The following is a 22,650-nucleotide window of genomic DNA, read 5'->3' as shown; positions in this document are numbered from 1 at the left end:
GTTTTTTCACAAAAACATTAGGTGTGGCCAAATCCACTGTTTGCAACATCCCTAAAAAGAAAGAACGCACTGGTGAGCTCAGCAACACCAAAAGACCCGGAAGACCATGGAAAACAACTGTGGTGGATGACCGAAGAATTCTTTCCCAGGTGAAGAAAACACCCTTCACAACAGTTGGCCAGATCAAGAACACTCTCCAAGAGGTAGGTGTATGTGTGTCAAAGTTAACAATCAAGAGAAGACTTCACCAGAGTGAAAACAGAGGGTTCACCACAAGATGTAAACCATTGGTAAGCCTCAAAAACAGGAAAGCCAGATTAGAGTTTGCCAAACAACATCTAAAAAAGCCTTCACAGTTCTGGAACAACATCCTATGGACAGATGAGACCAAGATCAACTTGTACCAGAGTGATGGGAAGAGAAGAGTATGGAGAAGGAAAGGAACTGCCCATGATCCAAAGCATACCACCTCATCAGTGAAGCATGGTGGTGGTAGTGTAATGGCGGGGCATGTATGGCTGCCAATGGAACTGATTCTCTTGTATTTATTGATGATGTGACTGCTGACAAAAGCAGCAGGATGAATTCTGAAGTGTTTCGTGCAATATTATCTACTCATATTCAGCCAAATGCTTCAGAACTCATTGGAAGGCGCTTTACAGTGCAGATGGACAATGACCCGAAGCATACTGCAAAAGCAACCAAAGAGTTTTTTAAGTGAAAGAAGTGAAATGTTATGCAATGGCAAAGTCAATCACCTGACCTGAATCCGATTGAGCATGCATTTCACTTGCTGAAGACAAAACTGAATGGAAAATTCCCCAAGAACAAGCAGGAACTGAAGACAGTTGCAGTAGAGGCCTGGCAGAGCATCACCAGGGATGAAACCCAGCGTCTGGTGATGTCTATGCGTTCCAGACTTCAGGCTGTAATTGACTGTAAAGGATTTGCAACCAAGTATTAAAAAGTGAAAGTTTGATTTATGATTGTTAATCTGTCCCATTACTTTTGGTCCCTTAAAAAGTGGGAGGCACATATACAAACTGTTGTAATTCCTACACCGTACACCTGATTTGGATGTAAATACCCTCAAATTAAAGCTGAAAGTCTGCAGTTAAAGCACATCTTGTTTGTTTCATTTCAAATCCATTGTGGTGGTGTATAGAGCCAAAAAGATTAGAATTGTGTCGATGTCCCAATATTTATGGACCCGACTAAGTCTTGATGGTTTCCCCTCTTTTTTTTTTTTTTTTTTTTATATAACATTTTATTGAAGTTCAACGCATTACAGCAGAAATACATTACAACCATACAATGAACAAATAGTGTGGATACACAGTAAATGGCAATCGGTCATGAAACAAAAATAAGCGAATGTGCGTATAGAACTCCAGGGATAACAGAACAGTAATCTCTGTAACCAAAGGTATCAACAACAGATGATAATATTGGTATTAATATTAATGATATTAATGATAGTAATGATACCATTTTTCTATTTTCTGGGGTTAAGAAGGGAAACGGTAGGGTCAGGAGAAGAAGGTAGGGAAAAAGGGGGGGGGGGGGGAGGATGGATAGCCAGACATATGCGTGTAAACCTGATACATGCGGTATAAGGGGGCCAAAGCCCCCTATATTTGCTCCTGGGAGGAAAATGAACATAGGTAACGTCTAGTGTCAACGCTGGGCACCGTCTCAGGCACTCTCTGCACATACAAAACAGTAAGATGTAACTAGTACTACACAGCTAGCAACTAGATAATAGCAGTAAATAAATATCAAATCCCCAACAGACCGTATGGCTTGTCATGGTGCCCCATAATGAAAAAGATAGATCGGGCCTTTGCCGAGGGCAGTTAGGAATGAAGCGGCACCAAGGTGTGAAGGAAGAGGGATCTGCCAGATCTTGTGTATCCATTGAAAGGTCAAATGTCTAGACTAGGTCTACTATGAGAATCCCCTGCCATTGGGGGAAAGAGATGCCATTTCCTGTTAAAGCGTAGGGAGGTGGCAGAGGGAGCGTGTTGCAGGCCTGTAAATTCTAGGTCACGCAGCCTAGATAAGTCCACATGGAGATCTTTGGTTGTGGGAGGAGATGGCTCCAACCACCGCTTCAGGATTAGCCTGCGAGCTATCATGAGGCAAGAGAGTATCCATGGCTTGTTGTTGAGCAAAATACTCCGGGAGTGTTTGGGTATATGAATATCGGACAACGATGGATCACCAAACAGCAGGAGGTAAATGTCCTTTGGTAGCATTAGTCCCGTGTAGTTCGATATATACCGTAAGACCTTGTCCCAAAAAGAGGCGATGGGAGGGCACATCCAGAGTTTGTGAAGCAAAGAGGGAAATTGGCTCTTACACAGCGTACAGAAGTGATGGGACACATCTGCGGACCACCTTATGTGTGGAAAGTAAGCCCGATGCAGAAGTTTGAACTGCTGTTCCCTCCAAAACTCATTTGTGATGTATCGGCGGGTGGTGAGATATCCGGATAGGATGCGGTGATGTGCTGTATCAGAGTGGAGTATAGCATTCCACGGTTTCGCCACTTGGTCAGAGACATGTTGAGCGAGGGCAGCAAGCAAGGGCTTATATAGGTGGGAAATCTTATGTTTGCCCTGTTGTATCCACGTATCCAGTAGTGAAGTGGCAAAGCGATTTTGGGGCGTGTGGCAGATTGAGTCCACAAAACTTAAGCATTGTCTGTAGTATAAGTAGTGACCCTTCGGCAGATGAAAACGAGTAGCAAAGGTGTCAAACGAGAGAGGCATACCTGAACATTCATCAAACAATTGAGCAAACCTAGTAACACCTCGCCTTGACCAGTCCCCATAAGCAGAGCACTGCTGGGCCTGTGGGAACTTGGGATGATGACATATAGGCAAGAACCTGGAGAGGCGCTGAGGCAACTTAAAACGTCCCCTCAGGTCCCTCCAAGCCATCACAGTATCCCTGAGCAGCAAATTGCCGCGCAGCGACACCGGGAGATCAGCTGTTCCACAGTGCAGCAGTGCCGCCAGGTTCCAGGGAGCGGCTAATTCTGAATCCAAGGCATAGTTGGTATATCTGGATTCACGGCTCAGCCAGTCTATACAGTTCCTCACAAGGCAGACCACATTATACAACCGAGTGTCAGGAAGATCCATGCCCCCATCCCGTTTGTTTAAGTGTAATTTGGCCATCGATATTCTAGAGCGTTTCCCTTTCCATAGAAATGAGGAGACAGCTTTGTGTAGTCTAGAGATATCTACATGTTTCAAGAGAAGTGGCAAAGTTTGGAGAGGGTAGAGGAGTTTGGGGAAGGTGGTCATTTTGTATAGGTGACACCTACCGCTAAAGGAGAGTGGCAAATTCGCCCATGTTTTGAGTTCTGCGCACATTTTATCGATAACTGGTGTGAAATTTAGACGGTACAAGGAGGAGGAGAATCGACCTATTTTTATGCCCAGGTAAGTAATATGACTGTTGTTGACCCGAAGGAGGGTAGATGATGCCCAATGCGGAGTGTGAACTGTATTTAGCGGGAGGATTTCACTTTTAGTGAAGTTTATACGGAGGCCAGAACATAATCTATATTCTGCAAACATGTCCTGTATAAGCGGTAAATCATGGTTAGGGTCTGCGGTAAATATCAGAACGTCGTCCGCAAACATGGCGGTACGGAGTTCCTCCTGGCCCACTTTGATCCCCCGGAGCCCAGGATGATGCAGCATGTATCTGGACAATGGTTCCAGGGCCAGGTTAAATAGCAGGGGTGATAGAGGGCACCCCTGTCTGGTACCCTTGTATAACTTAAAAGGTTCCGAAATGTGGCCTGCTATTACCACCTGGGCCTCGGGGGATGCGTACATGGTTCTAATTGTGTGTAAAAAAGCGCCGGAGAAGCCAAAGCGTATCAGTACTTTGTCTAGCCACTGTATATTAACATTATCGAAGGCTTTTTCGGCATCTAAAGAGATGATTGCCGCCGTGTTGTCAGGGTTCGCTTTAGTGATTTCCAGGGCGGTTATAACCTTTCTAATGTTGGCGGCTGCTGAGCGCCCCTTAACAAATCCTGCTTGGGCTGGGTGTATAAGGGACGGGAGTATAGACGCTAATCTGTCCGCTATGATCTTGGAGAGCAGCTTCGAATCCACATTTAATAGTGAGATGGGCCTATAAGATCCCGGGTCCTTCGGGTCCTTCCCCTTTTTGTAAATCAGTTTAATGTGTGCCCGGTAACCAGTCGGCAGGTATGGATGGCCTGACATAATATGGTTGAAGACGCTTTGTAGGGTAGGGGCCAAGTGGTCTACCGCTAATTTATAGAATTCCGGAGTGTAACCGTCGGGACCGGGCGATTTTCCTGGTGACAGTCCTAGAATAGTTTTCCGCACTTCCTCGACGGTTATAGGGGAATTTAGGGAGTCTAATTGGGTCGGGGATACCGTAGGGAGTGCCACCGAAGACAACCATCGCGCAGCTGTAGTTTCATCGCAGGATTCGGATCCGTACAGGGACTTATAAAAGTCCGCAAATACCTTGTTGACTTCGGTGGGAGACTCTACAAGCTGACCATCCGCCCCCCTAAGGGAGGATACAAGTGTGGGCTCAAAAGGTCCGCGGCACAAAGAGGCCATCAGCTTTCCAGGTTTATTCCCAAAGGAGTGGAACTTCCAATCCAGGTGGGATTTGTAGAGTCTCTCCCTATTGTCAGCCCAGGTATCGAATTCTGTCTTCGCCCTGCGCCACCTGTCTCTGTTAGGCGGAGAGTTGTCAAGGTTGAGGTCGGTCTGTGCTTTTCTAAGGGAGGCGCTGGCTTCCGTATAGGCTTTGGCCACTTTCTTTTTATATGCCGCCGCGTATGCGATGATGCGTCCTCTCAGGACTGCTTTACCTGATTCCCATAGAAGCGTCGGGGAAATGGAAGGTGTGTCATTGATGTTGACAAAGTCGGCCCATACGTCGCCTAAAAGGGTAGCAATCCCAGGGTCCTTGGCCAAGTAGGAGGGGAATCTCCAATTTTTGAAGGAAGGGGCGGTTGCATGTATGGAGATATCGATGGATATGGGAGCGTGATCCGAAATAGCTATGTCGTGGATTTTCGGTGAGCTAGTGTACGGGAGCATTTTAGTGTTGGCGAATGCGTAGTCTATCCTCGTGAGGGTGTTGTGGGGGTGAGAGTAAAAAGTAAATTCCCTGCCTGTGGGGTTCGACAAGCGCCACGTGTCGGTAAGTTGTAAACTTTCCGCCAAGTTGAGCAATAAAGGGGAATGATATGTGTTCTTAGAGAATGAGGACCCCGTGGCCCGTGATCTGTCTTCAGAGGGTTGCATGAGCTGGTTGAAGTCACCGGTCACTAGTAATGGTAGATGAAGGAAAGGTGCTAGGGCACTAGCCAGTGTTTGAAAAAACGAAACAGAGGGGGCGGTAGGCGCGTACACACCCGCCACCGCCCACTCCTGCACCCCATCTCTGAGATGCAGAATGACGATGCGCCCCTCCCCATCAAAGTGTTTGTCATGGACTGTGACTTTGTAGTTCTTGTGGATCAGAATCAGTACCCCCGATTTCCCTTTCACTGCTGGTGAACCAAATACCTGTCCCACCCAGAGTTTATGCATTCTGTGGAAATCTCTCTCCTCTAAGTGAGATTCCTGCAGTATTGCAATGTCCGCCCTCAGACGTTTCAGGTGTCTGAGGACGGCCATTCGTTTGTGAGGTGACCTAAGTCCTTTGACATTCCATGAGACAATGGTCATGGGGGGTCATAAAAACTAGATTGAGCCGTGAAGCCTGTGAGAGCAGTATGAGGTCTGAGACGGCACCCGGTAGAGTTTAACCTATGACTAAAGATAATTAGCAGGTGACCCAGTAAGGGCCGTACATCTGGCAAGTCAAGGGGGGGGGACAGGGGCACAAGTAGCCCACCAGGGGCTAGGGCTAGAAAGGAGGATAGGGGGCAAAAACATTGTGGACACTTCACTTTTTTCCTCATGTAATAGGGCACGCGGACGGACAGCGTTACCGGGTTTCTACGGTCAGCGTCCAAAATAGGCAACGAGATCGCTTCAAGTATCGACACCTCACGGCCCAAAAGGGACACCGAGCCCAGAAACCAGCAATAAGGCCGTGGCCCAGGTCACAACGAAACTGTGATTACTCAGTAACAGGTAAACGCAACTTAATAAAACATAACAGGAGTTAAACCATCAGAAGGTTAATGGATATAAACAATAAGTATAGAACATGTTCTATTACCTATACCTTCAAGGCAGCGAAAGTTTGCTGGATCATGAGAGGGGGCAGCCGAGCCGCCGAGGCACGGGATACAGATCCGTATTTCTTAGAGCCGTAGGGGCATCATAGCCAGCAGTCACTGCCCAGATTTATGAAAAAGGGTATATGTCACGTAGGTAAGGTGACACCAGAGCTAAGGTCTCCTCCCGGAGAAAACGAGAAAAGAGCGGCCAGCACCAGCAGGTGCGTGGGGTCGCTCAACGATTCCTGCGACTGGACGATGATCCATTGGTGCGTTGCCTTTTCGTCGGCTCCTTCCGTGGACTCCGTTGCTCTCTTGCCCCCTGGGGGCGCTGGGGAGACGGTGTTGTTGGTGGCTCCACCTGAACGTTGAAGTGGCGGTCAAGAAAGTGCACAGCTTCCTCAGGGTATGTGAAAGACTTTTGTTCCCCTGATAAGTCGGTTAAACGCAAGGTAGCAGGATATGCTAGGGTGAACTTGATAGCCTTGCGGTAGAGAGCTTGGCATATTGGCTGAAAGGCCTTTCTGCGTTTGGTAACCTCCTGCGAGTAGTCTGCAAAGACCAACAACTTGTGGCCATCAACTTGGAACGATTTAGAGTTCCTAAACGATTTGAGGATATTTTGGCGGTCCATGTAGTTTAGATACCGCACTAGGACAGGGCGGGGTGTTTTCCTGTCATTAGATGGAGCCCCCAAGCGATGTGCTCTCTCAGCAATGCATGTTGTGTGAATCCCCAAGGCCAGAGGGAGGCGGGTAGTGGTCAAATCCATTAGCGTTTCTGCTCCGTATGATTCAGGGAGGCCTATGATCCGGAGGTTATTCCTCCGAGATCGGTTCTCGAGATCGTCCAGCTTGTCCAATAGATAGCGCTGGGTCTGCCTGGCTTGCTGGTCCATCGAGAATGAGCCCTGGAGCTCATCCTCCACATCTGAAAGCCTATGTTCCAGCTCCTGTAGCCTGCGTGTGTGGTCTCCCAGTTCCTTCTGCAGCTGGGCCATCCCCAGGGTTATCGCCTTATCCACTGCCTCTGTGATGGTGGGTGATAGTAGGCTGGCCACCGCCTGTGCTAGAGAGGCGATTTGGGCCTCAGGCATGGGCAGGGAGGACTGACCTTGTAGGACCGGCTGGGGTATAGGCGCGGCGTCCGCCATTACGGCCTCCGTGTAGGCCGCAGATGAAGCCGCGGGCTCAATTTGCGGCGGTGCGGCGGAGCCGTTCGGGCGAAGAAATTTGTCCATCCCTCTGGGTCTTCCGATGGCGTAGGGTCGGACCGTGGGGTCGGATGGTTAGTGCGGACTGGGGAGAACGATCTTTTATGCAGGTTTGCCCGGAGCCGATGTCCCACACAGCCTCTCACATGGGCGCCGGAACCGGAAGTTGATGGTTTCCCCTCTTAATAGATGTAGTGTTTATGTGCTCACCGGTTGTTTTCGCTGCTCTGAAATTGACTTTATGCTGTGACATGAAAAAGAGTATCTGTTTAATTTACTTATATACGTTCCTATCTGAACAATTTTTCTTTTTACTTGATCTCTGTGACATGTGGGACAATCTGAATTTTTTTTTTTTTGTTCTTTACTCTTTGATATCAATAAAAGAGTTTGAATTTAAAAAAAAAATATGGCTTGCGTAGCAATTGCACAGTGCTCAGCAAAAATGAGTACACCCTTTTGAAAAATAAGATTTTAATCAATATCTCAATGAACACAAGAAAAATTTCCAAAATTTTGACAAAAATTGGATTTTTGACTTACTGTAAAATCCATTTCTCTGAGTTCATTGACAGCTCTTTAGTATTCTGAACTATAGTTATATTGCCCTCTACAGGAGTAGGACACTAAGCAGAAAAAAGCCTTGGCTACACCTATGGGCAGTCCTAGGTAGTATACTCACTCTCTCTGCTATAGGCCTTCAGTTTTCTAACAAGCAGTGTTAGAAGTATTATAACTCCATATTGGGGTAGGTGCTGTGTCCATCAATGAACTGAGAAATGGATTTTACAGTAAGCCAAAAATCCCATTTTCTTTTTCGTTCATTAACGGACACAGCTCTCCAGTATTCTGAACCATAGGGACGTCCCCAAGCAGTGCCAAACATGAGGGGTGGGACAACAAAAAATCCCAAGGCTAAACACAACAGCCAACTAGGTAAACAAACAACTGGAGCCCAACCTGAATAATACACTCACAAAGGGGAAACAGACCCTCTAAACAGCAGCCTGCAAAACCTTGCGGCCAAAGGAAGCATCTGCAGCTGCCAACATATCCACTTTGTAAAATTTAGTAAAAGTGCACCGATGACCAAGTGGCCGCCTTGCATACCTGCACCACTGACTTCTGATGATGGAAGGCCCAAGGAGCACTAAGCACCCGAGTATAGTGCACTGTTACATGGAAAGGAGGAACCTGACCCCTGAGAGAATAGGCCTGAGTCACGTCTGTCTGATCCATCTGGAAATGGTCACAGAAGAAGCGGACAGCCCTTTTCTACGAGTATGACCTCCGAAAAGACTCAGTGTCTGCCAAATACGCTTGAATTGCCCAAACCACATCCAAGGCATGCAAAGCAAATTCCTTAGGGTGCTTGGGCCTGGGACACAGGGAAGGCAACACAATATATCTTTATTCAAAATAGAAATCAGACTACCTTAGGAAGGATCAGAAAGAGCAATTAGGACTTTAAATACCCCTACAAAGTACAAAAGTATATATAAAAATACAAAATAATTTATTGGTTGTTTGACAACAAAAATATTTTAAAACATACACCAGCTTGCATATTGATTCTACCAAATATAGCCACCAAGGAGTTCCAAGGTATACGATTGAGATATAGGATAGAGGTTTACATGTTTTGTGGAAGTACCGCTTCTTCAGGACCACTTAAGTCTCGGGGAACCATAGAGATGGTTTCTTTTCAGCGGCAATATGCCAGTTATCTTGATCAGTTTGTGAAAATGCGACGGCAAACGTACATATGTGGTCGAACAATCCCACTTCAACCTGTAGTGTCCAGAGTCAGAATGAACTAAAATTAAATGGATTGGATAGGGATAAACGTATCCCTCTTTAACCAGCAGCATAGGAAAAGCTACGTGGTATGGGGAATCAAGGAGCAACCCTTAGGAAGGAACAATAGACATGGGCGAAGAACCACCTTATCTTTGTGGATCACTAAATAGGGGGTGCTTTCTCCGTACAATGGTAGATCTTCCTAGTGGTAGATTTCCTAGCCTTCAGCAGTGTCGGAATCACCGACCCCAGGCAAACCTCTATCCTTCATCGCCTGGCTTTTAACAGCCAGGCCGTCAAAGCCAGCGACTATAAAGCAAATGGAAGATCAGCCCTTGGGACAGTATATCCTCCCTGAGAGGCAGTCTCCAAGGGACATTGGCGACCTACTGCACCTGGTCGGCGTGCCAAGACTGATGAGGCCAGTTCGGGGCCACTAGAATGACCGGAATCCCCACGCCTCGATTCTGCACAAAAGCCATGGCAGAAGCATGAGAAGAGGAAAGGCATAAAATCAAACAATACTGGCCCCACGGGGCCACCAGAGCATCTGTGGTGTACGCCAAAGGATCCCATGACCATTGCCACAAACCTCGGTACCTTTCTGTTGAGCTGGGACACCAGTGAATCAGTCGGATAATGCCCCAGCTGTGGCTTATGTCAATCACCAGGGTGGAACAAATTGTGTGTTGGCAGCCCTGGAAGTATCCGGCATTCTCCGGTGGGCAGAACACTTCATTCCGGCCCTCTCCGTCGTACACATTCCAGGAGTGGAACACTGGCAGACGGACTATCTCAGTAAATAGGCGTTGGACCAGACGTGTTTCATCAGATTTGTCTCTGGTGGGAGACCCCCGAGGTTGGCGTCCCGGCTCAACAGTGCCTGTCCAGAGGAAGGAACATTCTCGCTAGAGCTGAATCAAGAGTCAGACCCAGATAATCTAGTTTTCTGGATGGAATCAAGGCAGACTTGTGGTCATTTACAGTAGAAGCCAACCAAACTCCTTCAGGGTCTGTATAGTGATCTCTATGTCATCCATCAAGGCAGCAGGAGACTCCACCCGCAAGGGGAGGTTGGCCAGATAGCCCAGTCCCGCAATCCCCCGCTGATGTAGCAATGCCAGAACCAGGGCCAACACTTTTGTGAACATCCGAGGAGCAGAGGCAAGACCAAAGGGTAACGCCCCAAACTGGTAAGGTTCTTCCCCTACAGCAAAACAGAGGAAGTGCTGGTGTCAGGCACATATTGGAATGTGCAGGTAAGCATCCTTGATGTCGATAGAGGCAAGAAAGTCCTCCCTGATGTAGGGATGCCACCACCGTGTGAACGGGCTCCATTCTAAACTTCTGTACCCGCACAAAGCAGTTTAGGGCCTTGAGGTCCACAATCAGTCGTACCTTGCTCTCCTTCTTTGGGACCGTGAGCAGGTTTGAAAAAAACCCTGAAACTGTTCCGATACTGTAACCAGGACAATCACATCCTACAGTAGCAGGTCTTGCACCACCCCAAACAGAGCTTGCAATCGGTCTGGGGACAGGCGCACATTGGAAGGGAAAAACCTTTCCAGAGGGCAAGGATGAAACTATCTTGTAACCAGACAGTATCATTTCGTGGACCCACTTGTCATTTACCAAGGAGGTCCACGGGCCCAGAAACCAGCAAAGAACCCTTCCCCTGTCCACCAGAGAATCCCGCTTTTGGCTTGCCAGACCAGGGCCGCTTAGAACCTCCCGAGGAGGACTTGAAAGTTTTGAGCCCTTGTCAGTGGACCCTGAGGGACAAAAAACTTCTTGTGAGCCGAGAAAGACAGGCCACGACGAGGTTCTTTACCCTTACCACACTGTGGAAGAAAAGTACTCTCCCCCCGTGAGCCCCAAAAAGGCGATCGCCCTGAAAAGGTATATCAGTCAGAGTAAACTCCCCCTCCCAAAAGCCACCCCTACCCAGGAAAAAAAAGACTCCAGGACCGCCTTCAGTGCATCAATGGAGGGCTGGGACCCTGAGGGACCTGCAGCCGCTGAGAGGGGGTCAGGTGGGAAAATATGCTCCAAAGACTCCATCAGTAAAAAAGGGAAACCCACAAAAGGTGTGTATCACCGCTTAGAGACACCCCCACCATGCTGGCAGCACCAACGGGTCACCAGCAAACAGAGCACCCCACAACCTGCAGCAGAGAGAGCGAGGGATCCCGCCAGACTCACCACTGTCTGCACCAGGAATGCGTCGCTCCACTTGAGGCATCCAAAGGGAAAGAAAAACCCAGGAGTCAGCACCAGGAGAAAAGGAGGAGCTCCCACAGCCGAAATTGCCGCCCAGAGGCTCCTCTGTCATGGCTGCCGCTCTATTTGGACACTGGACCAACGTAAAATGCCCCCCAGACTACACAAACATGGCCACCAGCTATTGAAACACATAGGTCACGGCAAAATGGCCACTGCACGTGGATCCACAAGGCTCACAGGATACCAGGGAGGGCCCACGTTCACCCCAAAACCCTTCGGGGGAGAAGGGGGACAACTACTCACCATACCAGGAACCAGGTGGGCACCGCTCCAGACAGAACCTCCTTGGCATCGAAATGGGGCTTTTGGCCAGGAGGATTGCTGCGACCCGGTCTGAGACCCAGTTGTATGCGACCTCGCGAGACGTTTAACTCGCAGGCCAACCTAGTGTGGACCTGTGGTCTGCGTGTACTCGCTGGCCAGACTGGGGTGACCACTGGATCTAGATTATACAGCCAGTCACCCAGCCCCGCAGTTGATTGAAAATCTCACAGGAAAAAAAAAAAAACAGGAGAAAAAAAGCAATTTAAAAAGGTAAAATTGCCAGGAACAGAGATCCTGGCAGGGAACTAGGTCTTTACACCTCACTACGCAGAATAAAAATAAAAAAAACTGAAGGCCTATAACAGAGAGAGGGAGTGAGTATACCACCTAGGACTGCCCATAGGCATAGCCAAGTCTTTTTTCTGCCTAGTGTCCTACTCCTGTAGGGGGCAATATAATTATAGTTCAGAATACTGGAGAGCTGTGTCCATCAATGAACGAAAGAGAAACTGAGTTTTATAGAACATTTGTTTAGCTCATTACATGGAATTAAGGTTAACAATATTGCTAATGGGTTTAGTTCCCAAGACCTTTTAAGTGGGTTTTAGCCTTCATCCCTTGAAAATTGATATGGGTGGTTTTGGTACCTCGGGCCAATGGTTTGGGACTTTATGGGCTAGTATAGAGTCGATTGTTGTAAAGTAACGTTTTATTCAAGAAAAATAGAAAAAAAAAAAAAAACAACAATTTGCATGTGTACAATAATCACATGAGGTGTGGGTTATAGACCCATGAGTGACTGGTGATAAATAAGAGAGAAGAGGTGACATTTGTGATAGGTGACAATTGGTATGTCTCTCTATTCTTCACGCTTGCATGGCGTGAAGTCTGTAGGGAGAGATATCCGTAATCCCTACGCGTTTTGGCTTTGCGCCTTTGTCAAGGAAATTATTTTCACCGTATCTGTAAATATATGGTATATAGTTAGAATATTGTGCTACCAATGGAGAACTTTCATTGGTAGCCAATAAAATACAATAAATACTTCTGAAAGAGTTGCTGCCTTTGAAAAACTTTGTCCTTGGTCCTTGTATACCCACACAGAAATTGGAGGTGGGCACTGGTCTCTGAAGTATAGATTATGAGTAAGGTGAGTAGTCATGGTATATATATATAGTTTCTGGATAAGTTACAGGTTGAAAGTACTTACAGCTAATATGGCGCTTGAAAATGCCAGTGGTGGGGTAATCCTCCATCCTGATCCTTTAATTCTAATAGGACAAAAGCGGTCCGTTTAGAGAAGGATCATATTCCTATTATGTATATATATCTCATATATAGGAAGACTGGTCAAGACTTGCATGTAATGAAAAGATCTGGGTGTAGTATTGATTTTGGCCACCGGGTGGTGTTCACTTTAGGAATGTTTCCTGTTTAGTGATGAAGAACATATAGGGTGCTTTTACTTTCCAATAGTGACTTAGAAGGAAACCATCAATGCATGATTCGCATTGTGGTTTACTTACTGTTTGTGGCAAATTCCTGTGTTCCTTCAAGGTTTGTGGTCTGCAGAGTGGCAGCGTCCTGGCGTCCTATCGTTCCCTTGGCTGGAGGGAAGTGGCGCCCTATTGCAATTCCCGGCCTTTATATAGTGCCCCCGTAGAGTTGGCTGACTTCCGGGTATCGGGCACGGTGCGCGCGCAGCCTGTCAGCTCATAGGGGATTATATGATTTGCGGCCGCCGACACAGTGTTAGAGTGGAGATCCGGCTAATGGATCCTAGGGATAGATCTGTTCTTCCATCCGTTCATACAGTCCCTGGATTTATAGAAAGCCAGGGACCCCTGTGCCGGGTGTGGAGTTTAAAGGGACAAGGATTGTGGTTTTCAGGCAGGTTTAAGGAAATTGTATCAGATGAATTCCAAAGGGGGAATTATTGGTAGACATTAAGTACATACATGTGTATAGTAAATACAATATTTAAATACATGTGTTTTGAACAGCAATTCAATAAATATATACAGAGAGTTTGGGGTATCAATGGTGGTTTTGAGGGCATGGATGGGGATTTCCCCGGGATGGGGATAGTTAGCAATTTATCCAAGAGGTAACAATTATTGTGAATAATGAAAATAATAAAACTAAACATCAAAATATTATAGAGAAAATATAGAAAAAATAAAAAATAAGAAAATTAGGTTACATGAAAATAAAAAATAATAATTGGTAATAATATATAAAAATAAATATAAAATTAAAATAAATAAAGAAAAAGGGGGAATATAAATTATTGAAAAAATATTAAATAAAAATTATACAAAGGGATATTGATATGGATGAAAATAATATGGTTATGTTGGGGATAAGAAATTATATTGATATATTTATTATAAAAAAGGTATTATTATTGGTAAAATGGCTGCTAGATTGTGATTGATGTGGAGAGGTTGCGGATATAAAATGTTGTGGATCCAGCTAGTTTTAAGAGAGGTTTTCTCTTATCAGTCTGTTTTTCCAGAAATGAATCCTTCTAAAAAAGGGCGGTAACTCGCATTCTCATTTAATCCTGGTAACTGGGTAGCATTACGTTTCTTGATCCAGCGCATTTCTATCTGGAGTAACAGTTTGTTCCTGTCCCCGCCACGGGGAGGGATATGGACTCTGTCTAAGATAGAGAACTTTACTTTGGGCATTTTGTACTTATGATGGTTGGTAACATGGCGACCCAGTGGGAGATGAAAGTTCCCCATTGACATAATGTTCATATGTTGATTGACTCGGAGGCCAAATTCTTAGCGAGTCTTACCAACATAGAATGCCCCACACTCACATTCCATGAGGTAGACCACATCCTTGGTCTTGCAATTTGCAAAGTGCTTTGGGGTGAACCAGTCTCCATTAGGTAAGATTTTGACTGTGGATTTTTGAATAACTGCGCATTGTGCGCAGGACCCACAGGGGAATGTACCCTTGGTCCTGCATGGATCTTTCCTAGATTTGAACTCGCTACGCACTAGCGTTTGCTGTATAGAGGTGGTCTTCCTATATGTGATTAAGGGGTTTTCCGTGATCAAGTCCTTGATGGATGGATCTTCTCTCAGGATAGTCCAATTTTTCTGCAAAATGTTGCAAATTTTTTGGTGTTCATTTGAAAACCTCATTATGATTCTTGTTGGTTAGTCTTCTGGTCCTGTTGGTTCACTTTTTTGAAGATAAGGTCTTGTCTGTCCTTTTTTTGGGCTTTGTTAAAGGCTTTCCTGAGGCATGTCTCGGTGTATCCCCTTTCGCGGAGTCTGTTGGTCAGAGCATCCGCTTCTTTTTGGTATTCCTCTTGGGTAGTACAATTCCTTTTTAATCTAAGGAATTGACTGTATGGTATAGATTGTTTTAGTGGTTCTGGGTGGAAGCTGGTAGCATGGAGTATAGTGTTGCCGCCGGTCTCCTTAAGGTATAGGGTAGTCATTAAGTTACCCTCTGGTTCCTTGTAAATGTAGGTGTCCAGGAATGCGACTTTTGTTGTACTATATGTCATAGTAAAGTACATATTGTGGTTATTTTGATTCATTTTAGTCAGACATCCTTCAATAAGATTTTCCGGTCCATTCTATATTATTAGAATGTCGTCCAGGTATCTCTGCCATATCATTATATTCTCAGTGAATTGGGTGTTATCTTCTGATGTCAGAAATTCCTATTCCCATTCCCCCATATATATATTTGCATACGAGGGTGCACAGCTAGTTCCCATTGCCACTCCACAGGTTTGTACATAGTATGTACCGTTAAATGAGAAAGTATTATGATTTAGTATGAAGTCCAACATCGCGAGAATAAAATTATTACATTTTTTGTCATGTTTGCTGTGTTGGTTTAATGTTTTTTCTACTGCTTTAAGGCCTTTAGAGTGTGGAATGTTGTTATAGAGGGACTCTACGTCGACGGTCATAAAGATTGCATCTTTAGGTATAGTTAGTCCTTCCAGGATCTGTAATAGGTGAACTGTGTCCTTAGTGTGGGAGGCCAGCTGGGTGACATGGGGTCTGAGGTAGTTATCTATAACTTGGCTGATTTTTTCGGTGATGTTCCCATTTCCTGAGATTATAGGTCGTCCAGGGGGGTCGGTTGGGTTTTTGTGCACTTTGGGTAGTGAGTAAAAGGTGGGGGTTCTGGGGTGTTAAGTTCTGATAAACTCCCAGAGGTTTTGTGATATTGTTTGTTCGTGGAATGCTCGGTCCACCAATTTGTAAAATTCTTGGTTATATGTTTTAATCATCAATGGAGAAATGGGTTTATAGCATTTTTTATTTTCAAGGATTTTTAGACAGATTTGTTTATAGTGTTCCACGTCTAGGACGACCACGTTGCACCCCTTGTCTGATGGTTTGATTACAATTGTATCATTTTCTCTTAGTTCTTTTAGAGCTTTCTTATGCTCTTTACTCAAGTTGGTGGGTTGAGCTTTCTTTTTTATAGATTCAATCTCTTTTGTCGTTTGTCTCACAAATAGGGCAATGGTCGGATTCGTATTGAGGGGTGGAATTTTTTTTTATTTTTTCCGAAATTTAGTTGGGGGTTTCTTCCATATTGTCTTCTTCACTGTCTGTGGAGGAATCTGATTCGTCCGTGTCAGTTAGGCCTCCTTCTTCCAGAAGTAAGTTCAAGTCCCTTATGGCTCGATATTCTGCTGCAGTAAGTGTTTGCGGTTCAGTAACGATTGGTTTTTTATTATACATCACTTTGAGTAATAAATTCCGTGCAAACAAATTAATATGTTTTACAGCCTCGAATGTATCCATACTTTGGTTTGGACAGAAGGAGAGTCCTAAAGATAGGACTTCATTTTGTATTGGTGTTAGTTCTAGGGAGGAGAGGTTAATAATATTTAATCCCTCAGTTCCTCTGGGCTCGGTTCCTGGTTAGGTTGTGTCTTGCTCTGGGTTTTGTTGTTTTTTTCCTGAACTAAAAAAACCCCCTGTTGTTTGGGGTCGTCTGCTTTTTTCCTTTGTGAGCGTGTAAAGATCTGATGATATGACGTTGGTCTGTTGGGTAGGGATGTTCCTGTTGTCTCAATTTCCTGAGTAAAGGTTTTACCTTGTTCATTAGGATTGGCCCAATCCCTTCTGTCAAAATTCCTTTGTTGGTCTGGTTGGTTAGTTTTCTGGTTGAAGTTCCTTCCTCTCCCTCTATTAGCTTCTGCACCCGAGTTGTGTGACGAGGAATCTGATGATTGGTATGGGTTTTTGGGGAACCTATTCCGGTTCCTATTTTGTCTGGTCGTATTGGACCATTTATAGGCCCTGCCTTGTGTGAAGGCATTTTTGTCACGCCAGTACTTTTTTTCTTTTTTTTGTAAGATTTCCTTATTATATTCCTCTAGGTGGGTTTTAAGTTTTTTCTCCTGTTCACTGTATAGATCCGCTGATTTCAGGGGAGAGAGTTGATCGTAAATGGATTTGATTTCCGCATTTAGGTTTTTAATCTGTCTTCTATATTCTTCCTGAAGTAGTAGCATGAGGTATTTTGAGCACTCATTGAGCCTGTTTTCCCAGTCCTTCTTCATCTGTACTGTAATGTTATCCATTGTAGGGAATATCTGGATGCGCAGGCCTGCTGGATTGATACTTTCCTTGATGTATCTGTCAAAGGCATCAATGTGTCAGTGTAGGGCAGATTTCCTCTCCAGTTGTCTTTTGAGGTTTGAAAATAGAGCCGTGATGTCTGAATCTAATTATTCTTTTTCTTGGAATTTGCTTTGTATACCCTTCATCAGGGAATCCCACCCCTTGCCCATCAGATCCTCCATTATCTCCTTTTTCCTACTGTATATTTCTTATCCTGCTTAGTATTGTGCTGGGATTTTAGTTTTTTGGGGCTTTTGGCCTTCTCTGTTCCCTTACAAAGAGGGAAGGGAGATGGGATAGGTTGCACCTGATATGTTCCTATGTCTTGCTGTATGGCATAGGGGAAAGTTATATTGGAGTATAGGTTTTGGGATCCGTGAGGTCATGGATGTGTTTTCCATCCGATAAAGTTGCTAATGGGTTTAGTTCCCAAGACCTTTTAAGTGGGTTTTAGCCTTCATCCGTTGAAAATTGATATGGGTGGTTTTGGTACCTCGGGCCAATGGTTTGGGACTTTATGGGCTAGTATAGAGTCGATTGTTGTAAAGTAACGTTTTATTCAAGAAAAATAGAAAATAAAAAATAACAATTTACATGTGTACAATAATCACATGAGGTGTGGGTTATAGACCCATGAGTGATTGGTGAGAAATAAGAGAGAAGAGGTGACATTTGTGATAGGTGACAATTGGTATGTCTCTCTATTCTTCACGCTTGCATGGCGTGAAGTCTGTAGGGAGAGATATCCGTAATTCCTACGCGTTTCGGCTTTGCGCCTTTGTCAAGGAAATTATTTTCACCGTATCTGTAAAAATATGGTATATAGTTAGCATATTGTGCTACCAATGGAGAACTTTCATTGGTAGCCAATAAAATACAATACATACTTCTGAAAGAGTTGCTGCCTTTGAAAAACTTTGTCCTTGGTCCTTGTATATCCACACAGAAATTGGAGGTGGGCACTGGTCTCTGAAGTATAGATTATGAGTAAGGTGAGTAGTCATGGTATATATATATATAGTTTCTGGATAAGTTACAGGTTGAGAGTACTTACAGCTAATATGGCGCTTGAAAATGCCAGTGGTGGGGTAATCCTCCATCCTGATCCTTTAATCCTAATAGGACAAAAGTGGTCCGTTTAGAGAAGGATCATATTCCTATTATGTATATATATCTCATATATAGGAAGACTGGTCAAGACTTACATGTAATGAAAAGGTCTGGGTGTAGTATTGATTTTGGTTACCGAGTGGTGTTCACATTAGGAATGTTTCCTGTTTAGTGATGAAGAACATATAGGGTGCTTTTACTTTCCAATAGTGACTTAGAAGGAAACCATCAATGCATGATTCACATGTGTTCGATTGGGTTCAGATCAAGAGACATACATGGCTACTGAATCACTATTACCCTATTCGTCTTCAGAAATGCAGCAGTGGCCTTAGATGTGTGTTTTGGATCATTGTCATGTTGAAAGATTGTACGACAACCAAGGGCATGGAGGGATGGTAGCATCTTCTCTTTCAATATAGAGCAGTACATCTTTTAATTCATGATACCATCAATGAAATGCAGCTCCCCGACACCAGCGGCACTCATGCAACCCCGCAGAAGGACATTTCCACCACTATGTTTCACTGTAGGCTAGGCAGCATGCATTTTTCTTTGTACTCATCACCTTTGCAACATCATATAGTTATCAAGCCCACAACGTATGCTGACAAGGGCCATGTCAGCATACGTGTTTGTATCAGAGACTGTGGGCATAAAAGCCCTCTTCCAAGATGGCCCCCGCACGGCCTGAAGGAGCGCACACGTCGTCGTTTGTCTGAAACTCGGCATCCAGGAAGTGACATCACGGCCCCTCGACGTGCGGACCAGCAAAGCTACAGCAGCCCACGGACAAGGACAGTCCCCTGCCTTCCACAGGATACCCCCGCTCCCATGCACAAGCTCCGTTCGAACTCAGAGGGACCCCCCCAGATGCCAGATGCACAGGACCTCCTTATCATGTTTTTGATGCCTGTATTTCACTACTCTTGTGAATAACGTTGCTTTTATCCCACATTAGAGTTATTTTATGCTACACTCAGTTCGGCGCTTGTGGTACTCTCCCCTTGTGTTTCATGATAGAGCCACTTCTCTCTCTACCGCCAGTAGCCATCTCAGTGGACAAGAACTTTTATTGGAACTTTTTAATACTCCCCTCCCCCCAATTCCCCAGCCCAGTAAGGACTGCCTGAGCATTACTGGTGATCTGTTTGAGCCATCACCCCCAATTTGTAGATTGTGTAGCCTTCCAAAACATCTAACTGAGAAGTTCAGTTCATTTCACAATTATGAAAAACCTTCTGTTCAATGCTAGGGGTTAAAGCCAAACTGTCAATCGCTGTTGATCTACAAACTAATGGTCAAACAGAAAGGGCAAATCAAAGATATATCTCTATATCAAAGAATATTTCTTGTTTCATCTGCCAATTACAAGAGGATTGGTCTGAATACCTACCATTAGCAGAACTTGCATATAATTCCTGCTATAGTTCCATTTCTTACAGCCCATATTTTACCCGTTATGGACTTTATCCACCTTTCCCACTGGGTGGGAGTACAACTGGGGAAATCAATAGCGGAGAAGGATCTGAGGGTTTTGGTAGATCATAGGCTTGAGAATATCATTCAATGCCAAGCTGCAGTTTCCAAAATAAGCAAAGTCCTTTCTTGTATTAAGAGAGGTATGGACAGCAGAGAGAGAGAGAGAGAGAGAGAGAGAGAGAGAGAGATCATTTTGCCCCTGTACAAATCATTAGTAAGACCTCATCTGAAATATGCAGTTTGGTTTTGGGCACCAGTTCTCGAAAAGGGTATCAGGAAACTGAAGAAAGTGCAGAGAAGAGCAACCAAACTGATAACAGGCATAGAGGAGCTTAGCCTTTGAGGATAGATTGGAGGAACTGAATTTATTCTCTTGAGAAGAGGAGATTAAGGGGGGGGGGGGGGGAATATGATCAACATGTACAAATACATAAGGGGTCAATATAGTGAACTTGGTGTTGAGTAATTCACTTTAAGGTCATCACAGAGGACAAGGGGGCACTCTTTACATTTAGAGGAAAAGAGATTTCATCAACATATATGGAAAGGTTTCTTCACAGTAAGAGCTGTGAAAATGTGGAATAGACTCCCTCCATGAGTGGTTCTGGCCAGCTCAGTAGATTGCTTTAAAAAAGGCCTGGAATATTTCCTAAATGTACATAATTTAGCTGGGTACTAACATTTATAGGTAAAGGTGATCCAGGAAATATCCAATTGCCTCTCAGGGGATCAGGAAGGAGCAAATTGGATATAGTTTTGCTGGAGTTTTTCACCATCCTCTGAATCAACTGTGGGTATAGGATTCTGTATATGGGTATAGGATTCTGTATATGGGATTGCATGTTTTTATTTTATTATTTTTTTTTTGGGGGTTGATGTGTTGCGTTTGATGAATATGATTTTTTTTTTTATAAGTCAGACATAACATTACATGGGACAGTCAGTTTATTAGTGTACAGACACAAAATTACATTGTGTGTGAGTGGATACTTCTAAAACAAATGCTGTTGGATACAATGGAAACTTAGATACCTTCATTGTATTCAGTTAACAGTTTTAGCAGTCTATTGTCTCTTTAGCTACTGTAAACAGGTAATAGCATGTAATAGACCAGAGTGTCACAAAACGTATTTGGTTAGGGCAGTGAAGGCTGTGGTCAGAGCTCATGCGAAATGGACCCCTGTCTTCATTCCTCCACCAGAGAAGCCAGTCTGTCTCAAGCAGTACAGACTTACTGGAGGCTGCAAAGAAATTGGGGAGACTATTCAAGAACTGTGGAGAGTAGGGATCCTTAGACCTGCTGTAAGTCCATTCTGGTCTCCCAGTAAAGAAACATGATGGTACATATAGAATTACTGTGGATTACAGAGGTCTAAACAAAGTGGCAGTGGAAAATTGCTAAAGAGGCAGGAGAATATCATGTTGTGATATCTGATCCTTTAGCCTCAACCCCTAACTCCATGAACTCCCGGCACAGTAAGCCCCGATTCCCTGTGGATCGGGGCATTTGAATCCGTATGGTCGGTCTTGCACCTTCCTCCATCCCTTCGGGGATGATTCGGCTTCTCACACTGTGTCGGCGGCCCCACTGGCACGTCCGCACGGTCTCTGGGGATGCGCCTTTGCTGCATGCAAGCGCTCTCCACGCTGTGCTATGGATGAGACCAGACGGCGTCACGCAGCGCACTACTGCGCATGCGTGACTGCCTTTATAGGCCGGGGAACACTCTGAGCCTGTCAGTCTCTCTCTGATCGAGGGAGAAGACGGACCCGGAGCTCCTACGCTGCGATTCCACTACTGATACTTCTAAATGTAAGTTAGACTTGGAGGAAAGATTCCTGAGATCTCTCCTACCAAGTTCCCAAGGACTATTCTGGAAACGTTAGTCCGAATTATCATTACGGTCATATGCACTCTATATAACTGCATATCATACTAATAAATTTACATACCCCCTAGGCAACTCTTTATATATGTTGTATCCCACCAGATCTCTGAACTACCCTTAACCAATGTGGAAGTTTTGATGTATATCCAATCTCACATTGGATTCCTGGATCAGAAAATTCTGCCCAGCAAGTAATCATCTTTTACTATATTCACAAGTTAACCAGTGATCCCCCCTCTCTATATACTCAGCTACATACCTATCTCACCCTCACAGCATACTGTTCCCGCAGCTCCTGGAGAAATTTTCGGGAAGGCTCAATCTTAGGAAGTGGACATATAAAACATGTATGTAATTTATATATTGTGCTTTTTCAACACCACAATTATGGTTCTTTTGAATTGCTACTATTTGATACTATATACATTTATTTTTTTGATTATTTTAGAATCGGTGACAGATCCTTAATAAAGGCCGCAGTTGGCCGAAAAACATGTCGGATTAACCGATTGGATACCTCCTCTGCAATTATTCCGGTCGCTTGACACGAGAATCAGCAGAGCAGAACCACCTATAATCATTCAAGTCACTTAAATGTCACTTGTTATCACAACTGAATCTTTCCTCTCTCACTGGCACAATGGGCCTTTACCCATTTTTTCACCTTGAAAGTTTGTATAAATTTTAATATCATTTATACTAATAAATTTTATCTATTACATTACTACCGCTTACCCCCTTTAC

This window comes from Pelophylax lessonae, assembly GCF_965119305.1.
Source record: "Pelophylax lessonae genome assembly, chromosome: 5".
Taxonomy (NCBI): Eukaryota; Metazoa; Chordata; class Amphibia; order Anura; family Ranidae; genus Pelophylax; species Pelophylax lessonae.
Note: the sequence above shows the minus strand (reverse complement) of the source record.